This window comes from Neofelis nebulosa, chromosome 4 (genome assembly GCF_028018385.1).
Source record: "Neofelis nebulosa isolate mNeoNeb1 chromosome 4, mNeoNeb1.pri, whole genome shotgun sequence".
NCBI classification, from domain to species: domain Eukaryota; kingdom Metazoa; phylum Chordata; class Mammalia; order Carnivora; family Felidae; genus Neofelis; species Neofelis nebulosa.
In genome coordinates this window covers 88,377,540-88,398,811 of record NC_080785.1, presented here as the reverse complement: position 1 = coordinate 88,398,811, position 21,272 = coordinate 88,377,540, and the positions used below count along the sequence as shown (strand labels likewise).

The 21,272-nt window shown below is 40.7% G+C and overlaps 1 protein-coding gene and 1 long non-coding RNA gene across 3 annotated transcripts in view; one reads left to right on the top strand and one right to left on the bottom strand.

Annotated features, from left to right (window-relative positions):
- Positions 1–21,272, top strand: part of FBXL13 (F-box and leucine rich repeat protein 13) — a 214,883-nt gene that overhangs the window by 55,560 nt on the left and 138,051 nt on the right. The window lies entirely within an intron of this gene.
- Positions 1–21,272, bottom strand: part of LOC131509510 (uncharacterized) — a 71,622-nt gene that overhangs the window by 38,486 nt on the left and 11,864 nt on the right. Inside the window, exon 2 of the long non-coding RNA XR_009260545.1 lies at positions 8,220–8,387. This is a non-coding gene — a long non-coding RNA (uncharacterized LOC131509510). The remainder of the gene's footprint in view (positions 1–8,219; positions 8,388–21,272) is intronic.

The window sequence follows — 21,272 nt, the reverse complement described above, 5'->3', positions numbered from 1 at the left end:
CACTTGGAAAAAGAAAACACAAAACGTGGATAACTATTAAAACTTGTACCATGTTGCAGGAGACAAAGCAGATGGTTCAGGGCCATTGGATTCAGTTACTTAGAATTATAAAACAGAATTCTCAATGACTTTTTGAATTCCATGTTTTGATAACCTCAGGGGTCAGTCTGACCTCAATTCACCAAAGCAGAGAGTGATTCCAGGTTTCATACGCATGTACTGTGGGAACTTCAGATAAGAGAAGGTTCCAGAACCTTGCTCTATCAAGGAACTATGTGTGCATTGGCTCAACTTGTGGAGTGGGTGAAAAAGCAGATGGAACAAAACATCTAAAAATTGTTTTAGCATCAGCTTATTTTTGGTGAAAGCCTGCTCTGCCCATAGACCTCGATTTCATTGCTTCAGTCCTAATCAGTAATACTAAGTTAAGCAGTTTTACAAATGATTTTACTATAAAGCTTTAATGACAAATTGTAGAAGATGTCACATTAATTTTAGCAGGAACGACCTTTGCAAAATGAAACATCATCCCTAGGATGGAAAACTACAGCACAGAAAGAGGCAGCCACTTGGAAACTGAGTGTGTACTCTGGAATGTGGATGGCCAGTTCTGTCACTAGCTGTGTGACTATGGGCATGTTGCTTAATCTTTTTATTTCTAAGTTGTCTCTAAGTAATGAGAGGATAATTTAAAAATATCTCCTGCATTTGCTATTATGAGGATTAAATGAGTTAATACATATGGAGCACTTAGAACAATGCCTAATGTGTATAGTAATTTCTCTGTGGAAGTTACTATTATTATTATTTTACTTTATTTCAGAGAGAGAGACAGAGAGAGCATGAGCAGGGGAGGGGCAAAGGGAGAGGGAGAGGGAAAGAGAATCTTAGTGCGGAGCCAGACATGGAGCTCCATCTCATGACCTTGGAATCATGACCTGAGCCGAAATCAAGAGTGAGACACTGAACTGACTGAGCCACCCAAGTGCCCAGCAAAGTTACTATTATTGATATGTTGAATGTGGATGTCTGAATGATGAATAAACAACTGAATAGGAAGTACAGAAGACCGGATTCTACATGGTTCTACACGTAGTCAGTAGCGCTGTCAGCCTGCTGACCTCCCACAGGGCATCTAACCTATCTCAGCCTCAGTTTAAAGACTTTGAAAATCTCTAGTAGAGTATGTACTTGCAGTTTCTTCTGTAAAACGAGAGGATGGGCTAGATGGCCTCTTGGATCACTTCTAGCTTTAAACATCTATGAATCATGGATGCAAACAAGCATCCCAGTAGAGGAGATATCAGGAATGAATGCAGAAAATCCTGGAGAGGGCTTTGTCCAGGTTCATGCCTGTGTTCCAAATGCTTCTCCACCCCACTACTAGCCTGATTAGCTCTTTCTTTTACTTTAGGTCTCAGCTTAAATGGCATCCATCAGATAGACCTCTCCTGACAATCCAATCTAAATTTTTTTTTTAAACGTTTATTTATTTTTGAGACAGAGAGAGACAGAGCATGAATGGGGGAGGGTCAGAGAGAGAGGGAGACACAGAATCTGAAACAGGCTCCAGGCTCCGAGCTGTCAGCACAGAGCCTGACGTGGGGCCCGAACTCACGGACCGCGAGATAGTGACCTGAGCCTAAGTCGGCCGCTCAACCGACTGAGCCACCCAGGCGCCCCATGACAATCCAATCTAAAAGCAATCACTGCTCTAAGGCCTTGTTCTTTTCCTTCAGAGCACTTTTCATTCTAAATAGCTATTAACTTTCAATAGCTTACTATTTTTTTAATGTCTCTCTCACTGAAGTATATGCTTTTTAGGTTCAGATATTATACCTGTTTTGATTATTTCTTTAAAATTTTTTTTAATGTTTATTTATTTTTGAGACAGAGAGAGACAGAGCATGAATGGGGGAGGGTCAGAGAGAGGGAGACACAGAATCTGAAACAGGCTCCAGGCTCTGAGCTGTCAGCACAGAGCCCAATGCGGAGCTTGAACTCACAGACCACGAGATCATGACCTGAGCTGAAGTCGGACGTTTAACCGACTGAGCCACCCAGGTGCCCCATGTTTTGATTATTTCTTTACCCTGATCATCTAAGAGATTGTCACAAGCAGGCACTCAATGAAGATTTTATTTTGTTTGTTTAACAACTGTATTGGATTCCTACAATGTACGAAGGTTTTGGGGCTTATATTTTCATGTGAAGAAACAGTGAAGAAGTAAACAAGTGTGCAAGAACATGTCACACAGAATGAAATGTTATGAAGAAAAAGAAGTCAGGATAAAGGATGAGCACCTTTACCAAAAGAAACACCAAAAGCAGAGGTAGCAAAAGCTGATGGAACTCCATCAAACTAAAAAGCTCTGCACAGTAAAGGAAACCATCAACAACACGAAAAGATTACCCACTGAATAGAAGAAAATATTTGCTAACTATATATCTGATAAGAGGTTAATATCCCAAATACAAAATATCCAAGGGCCAAGTCTCTTGAACAACACCGAGTTTAGGAGAACCAACCCCCAGGTACTTGAAAATCCATTAGAACTTTTGATTTCTCTAAAAAACATAACTACTAATAGCCTATTGTTGACCAAAGCCTTACCAATAACATAAAGTCAATTAACACATATTTTGTATGTATTATGTACGATATTATTATGATAAAGTAATCTAGATAAAAGAAAATATTAAGAAATCACAAGGAAGAGAAAATATATTTATAGCACTGTACTATATTGAAAAAAATATCTGCACATAAATGGACCTGCACAGTTCAAACTCATGTTGTTGGAGGGTCAACTGTATATAGGGAACTTATACAACTCAATAGCAAAAATTAAAAAAAAAAAACAATTAAAAAATGGGCAGAGGATCTGATAGACATTTTTCCAAAGAAGATATAAAGATGGCCAACACATGTGAAAAGATGCTCAATATCACTAATCATCAAGGAAATGCAAATCAAAACTCTAACACCTCACACACCTATTAGGATGGTTAGTATCAAAAAGACAAGAAATAACAAGTGTTGGAGAAAATGTGGAGAAAAGGAAATCCTTGTGCACTGTTGGTAGCAATGTAAATTGGCCAACTTCTATAGAAAACAGTGTGGAGCTTTCTCAAAGTATTAAAAGTAGAAAAGCCACCTGATCCAGCAATTTTATGTCTGGGTATTTATCTGAAAGAAACAAAATCACAAACTTGAAAAGATATAGGTACTCCATGTTCATTGCAGCAATATTCACATTAGGCAAGACATGAAAACAACCCAAAGGTCCATCAACAGATGAATGGAAAGAGAAAATATGGTAATATACATACACTAGAATGCTATTCAGTCATTTAAAAGAAGGAAATCATGTCATGTGCAACAACATGGATGGACCCTGAGGGGATTATGCTACATGAAAAAAGTCAGAGAAAGACAGAAAAATACTATATAATCTCACTTATATGTGAAATCTAAAACAGAGAGAGAGAGAGAGAGAGAGAGAGAGAGAGAGAGAGAGAGGAAACTGAACTCATGGATACAGAAGACAGATAGCTGGTTTCCAGAGGGTAGGGTCGGGGGTGAGCAAAATGGGTAAAGGTAGTCAAAAGGTAAAAACTTCCAGTTATAAAATAAATGTCATGGGAATATAATGTAGCATAATGACTATGGTTAATAATGCTGTACTATATATTTGAAAGTTGCTGAGACAGCAGATCTTAAAAGTTCTCATCACAAGAAAAAAATTGTAACTATATGTGGTGATAGATGTTAACTAGATTTATTGTGGTGATCATTTTGCAATATATACAAAAATTGAATCACTATGCTGTATACCTGAAATGAATATAATGTTGTATGTCAATTATATCTCACTTAAAAATAAGAATGATGGGGGTGTACTGCTCTAGTTGTCGGGGGAGGCTTCTCTCTGCAGTGTATTTGTTGAAAGAATTAAAAGAAAAATAACACTAAGAAAATGGGAGAAACATTTCAGCAGTGGTCGAATAAGGTTGGCTTGGCTGGAATGAAGAATTTATGTTGGGGGCAGCAAGATATACAGTTGGAAGGGCTGGGGCTATATTGTTGAGGTCTTGAGTGTCCACTCAGAAGTTGGACTTAAATAAGTGGGCAATGACATAATGGTAGACTTAGAATGTGGTTCTCTTTCCCCTTCACCTGTCTCTCCCTCCTCTTCCTACTGCTCTAGTTAGGTCGTGAGGGTTGGGTGAAGTCTGAAGGCAGGAAGGGTTTTCTCTAAGAATGAGCAGTAGGGGGTAACCTGGATGGCTCATTTGGTTAAATGTCTGCTTTGGCTCAGGTCATCATCTCATGGCTTGTGAGTTTGAGCCCCTTGAGAGTTTGAGCCCCGTGTAACGGCTCCGCATTGGCAGTGCAGTGCCTGCTTGGGATTCTCCCTCTCTCCTCTCTCTCTGTCCCTCCCCTGCTTGCACTTTTTTCTTTCTCTCAAAATAAACAACTAACTTAAAAAAGAGAAAAAGAAGGAGCACTAGGATAGCATTGGTGGGAGTGATACATAGACTCTAAAAGACAAAACAGGGGTGCCTGGGTGACTCAGTCGGTTAAGCGTCCGACTTTGGCTCAGGTCATGATCTCACAGTCTGTGGGTTCGAGCCCCGCATCGGGCTCTGTGCTGACAGCTCAGAGCCTGGAGCCTGCTTCCGATTCTGTGTCTCCCTCTCTCTCTGCCCCTCCCCTGCTCATGCTCTGTCTCTCTCTGTCGCAAAAATAAATAAAAACATTAAAAAAATAAATAAAAGACAAATGAATAAACAAAGTAAAACAGAAACAGACACATAGATACAGAGAACAATCTAGTGGCTGCCAGAGGGGAGGAGAGGGTGGAGGGATGGGAGAAATAGAGAGAGGGGATTAAAAGGGACAAACTTCCCTTTATAAAATAAGTAAGGCACAGGGATACAATGTGCAGCGTAGGGAATAGAGTTAATACTATGTAACCACATTGTATAGTGACAGTCAGTAGCTAGACATATTGTGATGATCACTTCCTCTGTCATGTATATAAATGTTGAAACACTGTGTTGTACACCTGAAACTAATATAACATTGTATATCAACTACACTTCAAAAAATTTTGAAAAAATAAAAACTTGCCAGCGCGCACACACACACACACACACACACACACGAAAGAGAAGGAAAGGACCCATGTGGGAAGCAAAGTCTTAACACAGTTCTGGGACCAGCAGTACATGGAGTGAAAGAATGAGTGAGGAGGCTGATAGGATCATCACTGAGCCTGACTGATTAGAGGGGTGGGAAGCTCAGAAGTAATAAAGTCAGGAGTAGAGCCAGGTTTTCACTGAGTTTAAATGCATGACTCATAATACCACTCAACACTTTTTCCTAACTCATGCTTCCTGTCTTGCCAAGTGTTTTTCTTTCCATACCATACAATGTTCCATTGAAATGGTGGAGTCTAATTCATTTTAGCAGTTTGCCGTCTGCTTTGGATGGCTTGTGATCTGCACTGAAGCAATTTACTAATTAACTCAAGAGTGTGTGTTTTATGTTCAGAAGACAACTCTCTTATTGCACCACAAGGTAAAATTAAATCGGAGAGAACCGCTCCCCCTGCTCCTTCCCTGTGCCTTCCCTGGCCCCATCATCTTCAGTTGGTTTCTCTTTGATGACTTATTCCCTGATGTCTATAAACGTATTCAACTCACTCCTTTAAAAACATGTCTCAATCATCCTTCTCTCTTGAGTTAAAATTCTATTTTCCTCCTTATATGTGTTGTCAAACTTGACTGTACCTCCCACCTGCCCTTTTGAGACACTCAGAAACTGCTTTTAAACAGTCTCCACCTGGGTGTTCCAAAGGCACAAACCAACTTATCATTTCCAAAATAGAACTCATCATTTCTTTCCTCCAACCCTCTCTTTCTTCTGTATTATTTCTAAAGGAATGGCATCATCATCGACTTAATTGGCCTAGGTAGAATTTGGGAATTATCTTCGATTTCTTTCCTTTACTCCCAACTGTGTATTCTTTCCGTTTTTTTTTTAAATGTTTATTTTTTTTTAGAGGGAGAGAGAGAGAGAGAGATGAGGGGCAGGGTCAGAGAGAGGGAGAGAGAATCCCAAGCAGGCTCCATGCTGTTAGCACAGAGACAGACAGGGGGCTCAATTCCATGGTTCATGAGATCATGACCCAAGCTGAAATTGAGATTCAGATGCTCAACCGACTGAGGCACCCAGGCACCCCTCCCTTAAAAAATTTTTTTTTTTTTAGAGAGTGGGGAGTGGCAGAGGAAGAAAGAGAAAGAATACCACGCAAGTTCCAAGCCCAGCAGTGTGGAGCCCAAAGCAGGGCTTGATTTCATGGCCCTAGGATCATGACCTGAGCTGAACTCAACAGACTGAGCCACCCAGGCACACCATTTTCCATTTTAAATGTGTAATCTCTCTTATTGTTTCCTCTCCATTCTCTCTGCCTCTCATTTTACCTACCAGTGACATTATTGTCAGAGCCACTTAATTGGGTCTTCTTGGCATCTACTTTTGACCTTGACCTCCCACCAGGTCAAATGAAAAAAAACTTTTTCACTTGCCCGCCAGAGCTGTATTTCTAAATTCACATTTATCCGTGTTGCTTTCTTGCTTAAAATCCCTCGCTGACTTACCATCGGCTTTAACATGCCCCACAGGGCCCTTCATGTTCTAGGCCTTCATGCCTGTCAGCTTCATTCTCCACCATCCCCCCACAGGAATCCTTGGCTCTAGCCATGCTCAGTTACTCTCATTACCCAGGAGCAAGGCACTCCCTCCAGCCAACAGGCCCTTTCTATGTAAGCCCCCTTCTCATCTTCTTTGGTTCATTTCTGCTTGGGCACAACTTAGATGTCATCTTTCTCAGAAAGACTACCTTTGCTTTTCTGTCCTCTCCCTTTATCTTGGTTAGTTGCCCATCATATATGTTCCTAGAGCCCTTGAGGCACTACTTCTTATTGTCTGTTATAATTACTTATTTTCTGTTTTTCTCTTGGACAGTAAGTGCCTTGAGGACAGGGATAGTGTCGCACATGTTCTGAATTCTCAACCACTAGATGCTCAGTAAATGTTGGCTGAATGATTGAATGAAAAATGATTTTTTGCCCATTCAGCTCTATCACTACAAGCTTGTTCTCCCTCCAGGAATTCCTTAATCTTCACATCTCATCTTCCTTGCTCTTTCTGTAACATTTGACTACCCTTCTTTCTTGAAATACTCTTTTTTTTTGGCTTCCATGGCATGACATTTCCTGATTATTGTCTTCTGGGAATTATTTCTTTGTCCTCATTATGGGTTTCTTGCTCTCCCCCACCCTCTGGCTCTCTGCCAGCACCTCTGAATGTTGACTTTGGCCCTCTCTCCTTTCTCTACACTTTCACTAAATCTTGGCAATCACAGGTGGGCTTTTGACCACCACTCGCTGATGTTGGTATTGATTTGCAATTATGATAGGGACATTTGCAACTTCCTTACCATTTGGGAACTTTAATCTTTAAAAAAATTTTTTTTACATTTTTTTTTTAATGTTTATTTATTTCTAAGACAGAGACAGAGCATGAGTAGGGAAGGGGCAGAGAGAGAGGGGGACACAGAATCCGAAGCAGGCTCCAGGCTCTGAGCTGTCAGCACAGAGCCCAACGCGGGGCTTGAACTCACAGAGTGCGAGATCATGACCTGAGCCGAAGCCGGATGCTCAACCGACTGAGCCACCCAGGCGCCCCGGGAACTTTAATCTTTTAAATCTGAATGAAATGTGAGGCCAGTTGTACCTCTTGATGTGCGGCAGTGTGGGGTGTGTTGGGAGTCTGAGCTGGTTTGGGGGGAAAAGAAATTTAATTTTAGATCCATTGTACTTGAAATGTCAGTGAGGCATTAAGTTAGAAGGTCCAAGAAGTATCTGAAGAGTCATAAAGTCATAGAATCCTACATATAGAACAACTATAGAACATTTAGAGTTATGTGGTCCAAACTTTTTCCTAGGAAATAGTTCTCATAGATAAACTTGAGGTTTCAGGGGCAATATCATAACATCTCTTCCTTGTCTGGGTTTGCAACCAATTGAAAAGTTAATAGATGGAGATCAAAACAGTAAACTGATATAGCTGATAAGAAACTTTGGATTAAGATCATTGACCAAGGTGGCTTACTAGGTACGTTCACCTCTGGATCAGATAAACTCACCATCAGTCACTGCACAGCTGGACAACTGCAGACTTTCCTCAGGTTACTGAGAGCAGCCAGGTACAGGCATTCAGGTCAGGGTAGAGTAGAGCAGGAGCTGAGTTGCAGGCCTGGTTCTTTCTCCCAAACTCCTCAGTCAGTTTGTCTCTCCTCTTCTCCTGAGGAGGCCTGAGGGTTGGAGAGAGAGGCCTGGGGTGTTACCAAAATGCTTCCAGATGGAAACATGGGGCCAAGGGAATGAAACATCTCCATTAACAGTAATGTTTATCTTGCCTCTGGCTTAACGCTTTCTGTGTTAGGGAGGCTGTTGAGTTTGAGGTTATTCTGTTCCATTTGGAGAAGGATTGAATGATCAGAAAGTTGTTCCTCCCATCAGAGACAGTAGCTTCACCAGTACCTTCTGTCCCTAGGACAGAAATTTCTGCATCCACAAGGAATAAGACCAAATTTACCAATTGTTTAAACACCACTATAATTTTATTTTTGTAGTCCTTTTATGGTTACAAATTTCCAGTTCAGACAATCACTTATTCTTCTATGACTGTTTCTAGTCTCAGCCCTGCCATCCCCACTTCTGAGACTTTCTTGGTTGCCATCTTTTGAGAACTCTCTTTCAGTCTGTTCCTCATAGAGTGGGCCTGTGTTCTCCCACTTTGAAGGGCAGGGTATCTCCCAGGTATAGGTTGCCTACATCACTTCATACCCTTATACTCACCTTCCTCCTTATCCCAGTCCTGAGGCTTTCCTTCAAGTAGCAATGTAAGAGAAACCTACACAAGACATTGAATATTCACTCACATGATTTATTACTTAACCCTGAGTCAAATAAGAATCAGTAGGAGAAGCAGCAGCCCAAAATGTGTCTTGAGCACCTAGGTTCAAGCTAATCCTTCTACATGGAAAGCTCTGTCTCCCAGATGGAGACACCCAGATCATTCAAGGCTCTGTGCCATTTATGGTTTCCTTTGTAGCTTGTGGATAGCCTCATAATGCTGTTTGCTCCTGGGGTCCTTTGGCAAAACAATTGGGAGTGGAGAATACACTGTTCTCAGACCCTTAACCTCATGGGAGCCGATTCCCACTGTGTTCCTGGCTATTGTCACTCTTGTCCTTAAAATAATGTAAATCACCACATTGCTGCCTGTGCCTTTTCGTTTTGTCTTTCTCATTTCCCCACAATATGACTTATCTATTTGGTTTCCCCTGAATTCTCTAATTTATCTTCTATTGCCACTACCTAATCTTGACACCTGCCTGCTTTTCCTGTGCGATGACTTCCTCCTCCAATCACTTAATAGTGCCTCGAGTTGGAAAAAATATTGAAAATGTGACTCAATTTGCATAGCATCCAGTGCAAGTATTGCCTTCCTTGAAGTGGACGTGTCTGTGGTGCATCTTTGGTCCCACTTTTTCATATCATACTCTCTCATCTTTGGATGAAAATAAACACCATATTTATTTATTCTCCTATATCAGGTCAATTTGCTACCTGTCCCCACTCATTTGGCAGCCAGTAAAATCAATCTCAATCATGAAACTTAACCCTAACCACTCCCCCCACCCCCCACCCCCCACCTGGCCCCTGCTCCTTAGCTGCACAAGAATCTTAGAGGTCTCTTACAGCCCACGTGCCCAAGAAGAGTACTAGACTCGACACCACACTGGCCACCATACTTGTGCTTCCTGCCTGAATTAACTCAGTCCCTTAAAGGCAGGAGGCTACAAAGTTTCTGAGCCAAGTCTGGGCACAGTGATCTTTACTGCGGTGCTCAGTGCAGGTTTCTTAGTGGTCAGATGTGGTGGCCTTCTAGTGGCCCTGTCACCTCTTAATAGCATCTGCATGAGAATGTAGCACAGGTGTCTGCTTTGTGCCCCAATTCTTCCTCTAAGTCTCAGGAACGTACTCACTCAACTGGCAATTCTTTTCACTGATTAAATCCAATTCCTCTGAGGCTAGGTGTCTTGTGGGGCTTATTTGGCTTCTGGTGGTTGGCAACTTCTGCTTTTGGTCCTGCCGTATAAATGCCATTAAAGGGCTCAAATATTAGCACACACACCTGCCTTCCCACTTCTTCTGGCAAAACAAAAATTAATATTTCAATAGATTATCTTCCAAGTTCTATGACACGCTTAATGTATGTTATCTTGTCAGTCCTCTCAATGTAGTGAGTTTGGTATTGCACCTGTTTTACAATGAGGAGACAGACACTTGGGTTGCAGGAATTCAGTAGTGAAATCAGGAACTGAAAAAGATTTGTTTGAATCTATGGCTTATTTTTTTCCCTCTACTACATAATATCCACCCTTGAACTTGTGTTGAACCAAGATGCTGAGGTCTTCTTTATCTGAACTGCTGGCCAGCAATTCAACCTTATGTCACTGCTATTCTCAATCTAGACACAGCAGTTCCTGTTATTCTTGTTCAAGTTGATCTTGTTGATTTTGGTTCTGATTCCAAAAGTCAGCGAGTTAGCTATGTCGTCCAGTCTTGTGGAATTTACTGATTTGATAAACATGATATTTACAGCTTTATCCACATTGAAAAAAATGTTGAACACAAATCCTATCTACACCCCTTTCTTGGGCTCATTCTGCTGCTCTGAGCTGTGACATGCCTCTGTAGGTCTGCTTTTTGTCAGTTAATCTATCTACATTTTCCTCCTTCCCATGAGACCTTGTATTATATGGAAGGTGGGAGTGGTTTGTATGCTGGTGGGAAACTCCATCAGGAGCCAAGGTGGTGTAATTCCTGGGTGGAGTGAGGGGCAAACTGTTTCATAGTTGCTTAGTGTAAGAAATAGTCTTCAGGGGATTTGACCAAAGGGCCACAGTCAGCTCAGGTGGTGAGCATGGAAGGATTCCAACCTGGTGAGATTCCTGGAGGTGGGCAGAACACAGTGACGAGGGTATAGAAGTTGTCGGCGTGTGGTGACACTGGTGATGGGCTGGTGATCAGGGACAAGTGGTCAGGCAGGCACTGAGGGTCTGTATGCAGGGCTAAGGGAGAGGGGGAGCCAGTGCAAGCAATGAAGAACCCCAGTTCAGGTGAGGGTTTCCAGAATTAGCAAATAAAAATACAAGGGGCTTAGTTAAATTTGAATTTCAGATAAAGTTCTCTTTTCTTTTTTTAGTAAAAGTTTGTCCTATGTGGTACATACTTACACTAAAAATGTATTCATTGTTTATAGAAAATTCAAATTTAATTGGGCATCTTATAATTAAATCCAGGTAGAACTGAAAAATGGTGTGGAGTTAAGTGCCTCGCTCTTTAAACCAGGATAATACTGGACATGTAATGGGATTCTTCTAAGACTTAAAATGAAATGCCCAGCACAGGAGAAATGCACAATAAATAAAAATTCCCTTTCTTCCTCCATTACAACCTTCTTTCCCATCTTACAGCATTAAAATTTTTGTTTAGATAGTTGTAATCAATAAAATGTCACATAAGCCCCCAGAATGAATGAACTCTTTGAGGGAGAGAATTTTTTTTTAATTTGCTGGTGCCAAAAGGTGAGTCTTGGGGAATACCCATGATGTGAGAAAAGGCAGGGAAGCCAACTAGGGACAGTTATGGTTAATTTTATGTCACCTTGAACAGGCCATGGGGTGCCCTGATACTTGGTAAGACATTATTTCTGGTGTATGTCTGTGAGGATGTTTCTGAATGAGATTAACTTTTGAGTTAATAGACTGAGTAAAGCAGATATCCCCCACCCCTAGTGGGCTCAGGCATCATCTAATCCACTGAAGGACTGACTAGAATAAAAAACTGAGTAAGAAAGAATTATCTCTATATTTGACTGCCTTTGAGCTGGGGCATCAGTCTTCTCCTGCAATTGACTCAGACTAGCACTGGAATTTATACCATTCATTGCCTTTCCTGGTTCTCAGGTCCTCAGACTCACACGAGATCTACACCACTGGCTCTCTTGGGACTCCAGCTTGCTTACTGCAGACCTTGGATTTCTCAGTCTCCATAATTGTGGGAGTCAATTTCTTATAGTAAAATATACCACACAGGGGCACCTGGGTGGCTCAGTCGGTTAAGCGACTAACTTCAGCTCAGGTCATGATCTCACAGTTCATGAGTTTGAGACCCACGTGGGCTCTGTGCTGACAGCTCGGAGCCTGGAGCCTGGAGCCTGCTTTGGATTCTATGTCTCTGTCTGTCTCTGTCTGTCTCTGCTCTTCTCCTCCTGTGCTCTGTTTCTCTCTCTCTCTCAAAAATAAACATTTAAAAAAATTTTTTTAAAAATACACCACACACACACACACAGATCTTCCTCAGCTTATGATAGGGCTATGTCCCAATAAACCCATCATAATTTGAAAATATCATAAGTCAAAAATGCATTTAATATACCTAACCTACAGAACAGCACAGCTTAGCCTAGCCTACCTTAAACATCCTCAGAACACTCACATTAGCCCACAGTTGGTCAAAACCATCCAAAACAAAGCCTATTTTAGTTAGTTAATTTATTTATTTTGAGAGAGAGAAAGTGAGAACAAGCAGGGGAGGGGCAGAGAGAGAGGGACAGAGAGAATCTCAAGCAGGTTCCACTTTGTCAGCACAGAGCCAGATGTGGGGCTCAATCTCATGAACTGTGAGACTATGACCTGAGCTGAGATCAAGAGTGAGACGGTTAGCAGACTGAGCCACCCAGGTGCCCCCACAAGGCCCCATTTTGTAATAAAGTTTTAAATATATCATGCAATGTATTGAATTCTGTATTGAAAGTGAAAAACAGAATGGTTGTATGGGTACAGAATAAGTGTATTAGTTGTTTACCCTTGTGATTATATGGCTGACTAGGAGTTGTTGGCCTTGCATCCAGGATCATCCTGCATACTGCTAGCCTGGGGAAAAAGCCCAAATTCAAAATTTGAGTATAGTTTCTACTGAATGCGTATGGCTTTTGACCATTGTAATGCTGAAAAATCTTAAATTGAACCATCTGTCATAAAAATATATCAATATATCTGAATTGATATATCTCCTATTGGTTCTTTTTCTCTAGACTAATATAGGGACAAATGGAGGGAGCAGAGAACCAGGAGTCAGGGAGGGGGGAGGGACTAGTATGGGTAATTGGCATCCTGGAAGCTGGGAGATAAAGAATTTTCATTAAAAAAGCCAAAACAAACAAAAAACATAACGAGGTCCACAGTAAATGGTTAATGTCATTGTCTTTCTGAGGATAAAAGAAGGTCCTAAAGAAAAGTTTCTGACTAGTTTCTAAAAGGGTAATACTTGTGAAATTGATTTAATGGATATATGCTTGCTATAAATTTCTTTCTTTCTTTAGATGCTTAAATGCTTCATCATGTTTTATTTCATTTTGATCAGATTTTCCCACACTTATTTGGCTGTGCAATCATTTTTTCCCTACAAAGTATTTTTTAATAATTTAAGGAACATTTATAGAAAGAATTGGTTTATATGTCCCTGGGATCCAATGCTTGTATGCTGGACTATAACCACCATGGCTCAGACCTAAATGGAACTTATTAATTAATCCAAAATAGTATTCTGCCTTGTAATGGCATTTGGGAAACACAGTAGAATTGTTTTTAGAATACCATCTTCTAGAGATCATATATCTTTTTTGACAATAAGTTTAAATTAGGGGAACAAAGAAGAAAAATACAGAGTGAAAAACTTAGATACTAATTTAGTATTTTTCTCTTAAGACCTATATACATGAAAAGAATTTTTAGAATATCTACCATTTATGCATCATAAATACTGACTTAAAAAATAACTTTGTGGGGCACCTGGGCGGCTCAGTTGGTTAGCAGCCGACTCTTGATTTTGATCTCACAGTTTGTGCGTTTGAGTCCCCGTGTAAGGCTCTGTGCTGACAGCATGGAGCCTGCATAGGATTCTCTCTCTCCCTCTCTTTCTGCCCCTTCCTTCCTTTCCCTCTTTCTCTCTCTCAAAATAAATAAATAAACTTCAGAACCCCCCCCCCCCAAAAAAAAAAACCCTTTTATAAAATGTCCTACTTTGGGTAAGCAGAACAAGATAGTTGCTAAGAATAGTTCAGGTGTTGTATTATTATTTAAAAATTTTAAAGAGTAAGTTAAACAGAACATGCAATTTAGCCATGGAAGCAGATTGTTTGATTGTTAAGTGTTTTACTCTTGGGAGTTCTATTTCTAATGGGATGTGGTTAAATTTTCCTCTAAGTATTTAGAAGTGAAAGTGTTGTTATATTTTTTTGACATTAGATGTTGTGCAAAAAGGAATGGTTAGTTTAAACAAGGAACAAAAAACTTGACCTTGCACTGGTCAAAGTTTCATTTTTATTTTGGGTGAAGTGAATGACTTCATTATACAACTGAGGTTTACTTTTGAACAAATTTTGTCTTCAAACAGATGGGTGTTTGCAGAATTTTCACATGAGTATCTCTTAGGAGAATTTGTCAGCAAAATTAAGAAAATCATCATTACATACTGTCAAGTAGTTTATGATTGGAAAATGTCCAATAATTATGCGCCTTTGGGAAAATGTTCAAAATACAATTTATATGGTGAAGATTGAATTTTATGCTGAAAGGTGTTTTACCAATAAATAAATTCATTCTATTCTTGGCCGGATGGCAGTTAGGCAGCAACAATCTGCTATTCTAGAATGGTGTGAATTATAGAAATTGTGTAGGGAAATGAATCCTGTATATAGAAAACCAGAGTATGAATTCCAGCTCTGGATAACTGTGTGTTATGGGCTCAGTGTTTGTACCCCTACCAAATTAATATGTTGAAGCACGGGGGCACCTGCTTGGCTCAGTCAGTTAAGCATCTGACTCTTGATCTCTGCTCAGGTTATGATCTTGTGGTTTGTGAGTTCGAGCCCCATGTCCGGCTCTGCGCTGGCAGCGAGGGGCCTACTTGGGATTCTGTCTCTCTCCCTCTCTGCCCCTCCCCCACACATGTGCACTATCTTGCTCTCAAAATAAATAAACTTAAAAAATTTTTTTAAAAATATGTTGACGCATTAGCTCTCAATGAGATAGTTTTAGGAATTGGGGCCTTGGGGAGGTAATTAGGTTTAGATGAAGTCATGAGGGTTGGGTCCCCATAGTGGAATTACTGCCCTTGGAAGAAGAGGAAGAGACACCAGAGCTTCCTGTATCAGCTATGTGAGGACACAGAAAGAAGGCAGCTGTGGAGAGCCAGGAAGAGAGCCCTTACTAAGAGCCTGTCAGTACCTTGATCTTGGACTTCCTTGTCTTCAGAACTGTGACAAATAAATATCTGTTGTTTAAGTTACCCAGTCTATGGTATTTTGTTGTAGCAGCCCAAGCTGACTGAGACACTGTGTAATCTACGGCATGTAATTTAATCTCTCTGCTCTTCCTGATTTGTATAATGCGGATAGAGTTGATACAAGCTATAATGTTTGTGAATAGGCCTACCAATACTAAACATGACTAAAGCAGTACCAAACCAATACTAAACCCTCCCACTGGTATATAGTCAATGCTGGAATGGACCCAAGAGGCTTACTCTGACATTTAAAAACACTTATGTCCAAAATGCCTACAGTGACCTAAATTACTAGTGAATGTTTACATACATTTGCATTCTAACAGAACTCTACTTTTTTTTTTAGTGTTTATTTTTGAGAGAGACAGAGAGAGAGCGAGTGGGGGAAGGACAGAGAGAGGGAGAGACAGAATCCCAAGCAGGCTCTGCACTGCCAGCGTGGAGCTCGATGCAGGGCTCAAACTCACAAACCGAGAGTTCATGACCTGAGCCAATATCAAGAGCTGGACATTTGATCGACTGAGGCACCCAGGTACTCCCAGAACTCTACTTTTAATGTCTGGGAATTGTGAAAACTGGCCCTTTTGATGCAAATGCAGTGTTGCCAAAAAGATCTTTTGGAGGTTTTCATTTTTTGTCCCTAAATGTGGCTCTATTTGTTCAGATGAAATGAATGTTTTAGGACAGAGGGTGCCCTCAGGACAGGGATGACAAGAAGTGAGTAAGGTTAAGAGTTTGGCTTGCCCCAAGGATTCTTGCAGGTGCCATAGATCTAGCTGAATAAGAATCTGGAAAGCCACCAAGCTGGGCCCACCACAGGCATTCTGGGGATGGGTGTGGTCCACAGCAGGGTTGGCAAACTATGGCCTGAGGGGAGGCTGTTTTTGTATTGACCTTGAACTAAGAATAGTTTTTTATATTTTCAAATATAAAATGTAAAAAAAAAAAAAAAAACCAAAAAACCCAAAACAATAAAAAACAACAAAAAAACCCACCATTAACTTTTGGTGAACAGTTGCTCAAAGAGTTTATAACCTTGCCCCGAGATCCACAAAGTCTAAAATATTTACTGTTTGGTTCTTTTCAGAAAAAGTTTGCTGACTCTTAGTCTAGAGGGTCACCATAGGTTACTACAGGTTAGTGGGTAACACCCAGGAAGTCAAAGTATTGGTGAAAGCATCCTGGAGCCCAAAGTGTTTTCTCCCTACTCTGATGATCTATTGGGCAGTGACTGGCAGGATGTTGGCTACTTATTTAAGTCAATCCCTCTCCTCTTTCTTGCAAACAGAACCTTGTTTGGTTCAAGAATTCAATCTCCATAAGCTTCGAGGGAGGGTTTTCCCACTCTTGGCCTCATCTATCTATCCAGTTGTATACACTGAAACCCACAATTTCCTACTGATATCCCAGTTCCAATATAACATTACAAAATTATAGTTTTATTCCTTTCCCTACTTGTAACATCCTTGTCCTAGAGTGAGAACCTAGCTCCCAGTTTGCTAATATTTTTACTTATTTGATATATATATCTCCTCCCTGTGTATACTAACCTCCCATTAGCATGGCCTCCTTTCCCATGCAAATAACCCCCTTAAGCGCTTTTAATTTTTGACATTCCACACAGGCCACCCCCTTATCTCATGAGCAGATGAGCTTCTTATACTACCAAATTCAACCTCTGCCGCCTAGTGTGACCACCCGCTTTATCTCCCCTGGGGTCGCCACTCATTGACGAGACCACTTTCCCATGCACTTGGGTTCCAACCCCAGTGCCAAACTGGTCTTCTCACACTCTACTCTTGGGGTTCCCACATTCCATATCATGCCCCTTCTGCCCTGCCCAGCCCAAACCCCTCTCTTCTGCCTCACTTGGATGCCTGCCTCTTTCAATGGAGTATGGATGGACATCAGCACTGGAGAGCCCTCCTAAGTGGAATCCCTCCTCTAGGAGAGGCTATTACCCACGTTCCATGTAGATGCCTACTTTGTTAACCCTACTTATGGCTTTAGAAAGAGGAAGGGATCCATGTTCTCCTACTCTTCCATCATTCTTTTTTGTTCCTAGCCAGAAGACCAGACCTACCTGAAGGTTGTGATATAGGCTTTGGTACACATTACGTTTAGTGGACCAAAACTGAACTTTTATTTTTTATTATATCTTATTTTCCACTAAGAAGAAAGGATCTTTTCCATTTCTCCAACTTTAAGGTATGGTCTCTCAGTTACACAACTCACTAACAGAGTCCTTGCAGAATGATGTGGCTAGTATGTGTGTAAAGGCATTTTGTAAACTAAGTGCTATCCAGTTGCTAAGAAGATATTGCTGTTATTTGATGGTGCACACTGTCAAATAATTATGTGATGTACAAACTGTGTCTAATTTAGAAGATTCATACTGTAACTGTTTTTCCTCCTGTGTCAATAGTGTCTGGATTTATTTTTGTTTGGTTTCCACTATTCTTACAGCAAGACTCCCACATGAAATGCATTACCATCCAGGCAATCTAACAAATACGTACTATGTATTGGTCTTACTGGGGAACAGATTTAGTCCTCACAAAGTTCTTTCTTTCTTTCTTTCTTTCTTTCTTTCTTTCTTTCTTTCTTTCTTTCTTTCTTTCTTTCTTTCTTTCTTTCCTTTTCTTTTCTTTTTCTTTCTTTTCTTTCTTTTTTTTTTTTTTGAGAGCTGGCTGGCTTGTCTTAGAGGAAATGAATTACAAAATCTTGGAATTTTTGTGCTAGAAGAAGTTCATCTTTTCCAACAGGCTTCTCCACCCCAAGTCTGTGTCCCCTCAGTAATACACCCGATGTTCTATCATAGTCTGTGAACTGGCACCCTTCCTAGTCAGTCCTCTCCATTTTAGCTCTCCCTTAATCATTCCCCCTGCTCTTGCGTGGAACACATGTGCTGATACCAATCAATCTAACACCAGGGGCTTATAGAATATATTTAGTGCTCACAACAAACACTGTAAATTCTTTTCCTTTGGAACTTGTTTTGGAGAGCAGAGAATGACAAAATCTTAAAGTCATGGAGTCTTTGTGAGAGCCAGGGACTAGCCTAGAGGTCTTTGCTTACATAAAGCTGAAAACTGTTTGCTGTTGATTTCCTTCCAGGGATCCTAGTTCTATCATTTGAGGTCAAAATGAAAATGTGCTCTTGGTGCTTCAGTGTGTGGTCAACATGTCATGGTCACCCCACCCCAAGAGCCATCCCTGGTCTCTTCCAAGGGGGTCAGCGATTCCCATATGAATCAGGAGGAGTGAGAAGTGGGCAGGAAGTGTGAAAAGTCTCAGACTCCAGGATGACTCTTCTTTTTTTTTTTTTTTTTCGATATATGAAGTTTATTGTCAAGTTGGTTTCCATACAACACCCAGCGCTCATCCCAAAAGGTGCCCTCCTCAATACCCATCACCCACCCTCCCCTCCCTCCCACCCTCCATCAACCCTCAGTTTGTTCTCAGTTTTTAACAGTCTCTTGTGCTTTGGCTCTCTTCCACTCTAACCTCTTTTTTTTTTCCTTCCCCTCCCCCATGGGTTTCTGTTACGTTTCTCAGGATCCACATAAGAGTGAAACCATATGGTATCTGTCTTTCTCTGTATGGCTTATTTCACTTAGCATCACACTCTCCAGTTCCATCCACGTTGCTACAAAGGGCCATATTTCATTCTTTCTCATTGCCACGTAGTACTCCATTGTGTATATAAACCACAATTTCTTTCTCCATTCATCAGTTGATGGACATTTAGGCTCTTTCCATAATTTGGCTATTGTTGAGAGTGCTGCTATAAACATTGGGGTACAAGTGCCCCTATGCATCAGTAGTCCATTATCCCTTGGGTAAATTCCTAGCAGTGCTACTGCTGGGTCATAGGGTAGGTCTATTTTTAATTTTTTGAGGAACCTCCACACTGTTTTAGGATGACTCTTCTTGTAGCTGCCTTTATATTCCTTAGCTGGGATCAGATACTATCAGGACCTGTTTCAACCCCTTAGGGGCAGCAGCAGGCTTCCTTGCATTTGTGAATTCTTTTTGTTTTGTTCTCTCCCTATTAGGGGTGAAAGTTCTTCTCTCCTTTTTTATCCTCTTTACTACATGCCTCCATTTCTCTTGTGATGTGGGCTTTCATTCCTCTTGCTCACTTCACTATTTGTTCCCAGTCTACTAGATGTTCTTTCTTCTCCTAAAGATCCAAATTCCCCCTGGCACAATGGCAACTGTGGAAACAGTGGAAACTGATACATATTGAATAGGGTGATTGAGTAGCCTCATACTTCATAATTATGTGCAGTTTCAGTGGTATACAGTTTTCTTAAAAGGTCCCCTTTTCTTTTGTATCACCTATTACCATTTTTTTTTTTTTTGGTTAGAATGTCTTGCATAGAATAACCATGTAATTATGTATGGCATTGAATTAGGAATCCACACGCACTTGCCCTGATGTTCTTCCCAGGTTTCCGTGTTGGCGACAGCCCACGCTCCCTGTGGAATTAGGTTCTAGTTTTCCAAGTGCAAATACATATGAAGGTTTTTAAACTCTCAATATACATTATGTAACAATGACATGATTCCTTAGGAGAAAGTATAGGTTCATGGTAATTGCACTTAAATTCTTTGCAAAAGATTATTCTTCACTGAGATGTGGAACACCTGCCTTATAAATATTTCTGGGAAAAGTTCCATGGAATTAGTACGATTATCATAGAGTAAGTGCTCAAGAATGAGTATTAAATGCGCTTGTGAATAAATTAATGAATTTTGGAAAGGAATTATGTGGTCTTCTTCAAATAGCTCCTTTCTTCTCTACAATATAAGAATGTAGGTATGCCTTTCAGATGAAAGTGCGTCTCCACTTATGCAAGGATTTGCATATAGATGATGGGTACAATCCATCCTTTCTTTTGATTATATATAATATACTGTTAAAATTCATAGCTGAAAATAATGTAATCACATGATGGGAAAAAATAAACCTTTTAAATGTGACGTTAAAGATTACACAATGACAATACAATTAGGAGGCTAGTTTTGACTATCTGGCCACAAATCATAAAAGTAACACAAAATTTTCAGTATTGAATAGAACTTGAGAGACTACCTCAACAAAGAACTTCATTTTGCAGATGAAGAAACAGATTCAGAGGAGTTAGGTAACTGTACTGGGTTGAGTAGCATCCCCTCAAAATTCATGTCCAACCAGAAACTCAGAATATAATCTTATTTGGAATTGGATGTAATTAGCTATGATGAGGTCACATTGGATTAGAATGGGTCCTAAATCTAATGACTGACATCTTCATAAGAGAAAGGAGAAGGAGGGGCACCTGGGTGGCTCAGTCGGTTAAGCATCCGACTTCGGCTCAGGTCATGATCTCACGGTCCGTGAGTTTGAGCCCCGTGTCGGGCTCTGTGCTGACAGCTCAGAGCCTGGAGCCTGTTTCAGATTCTGTGTCTCCCTCTCTCTCTGCCCCTCCCCTGTTCATGCTCTGTCTCTGTCTCAAAAATAAATAAACGTTAAAAAAAATTTTTTTTTTTAAAAACAGAAAGGAGAAGGAGATTCAGAAACACAGATTCACATAAGAGGGAAGCCCATGTGATGACAGAGGCAAGGATTGGGGTGATGTAACTATAAGCCAAAGAATGCTGGTAACCACCAGAAGCTAGGGAAAGGCAAGGAAAGATCCTCCCCTTGAGACTCCAAAGGGAGCATGGCTCTGCTGACACTGATGTCACACTTCCAGCCTCCAGAACTATGACAGAATACATTTCTGTTT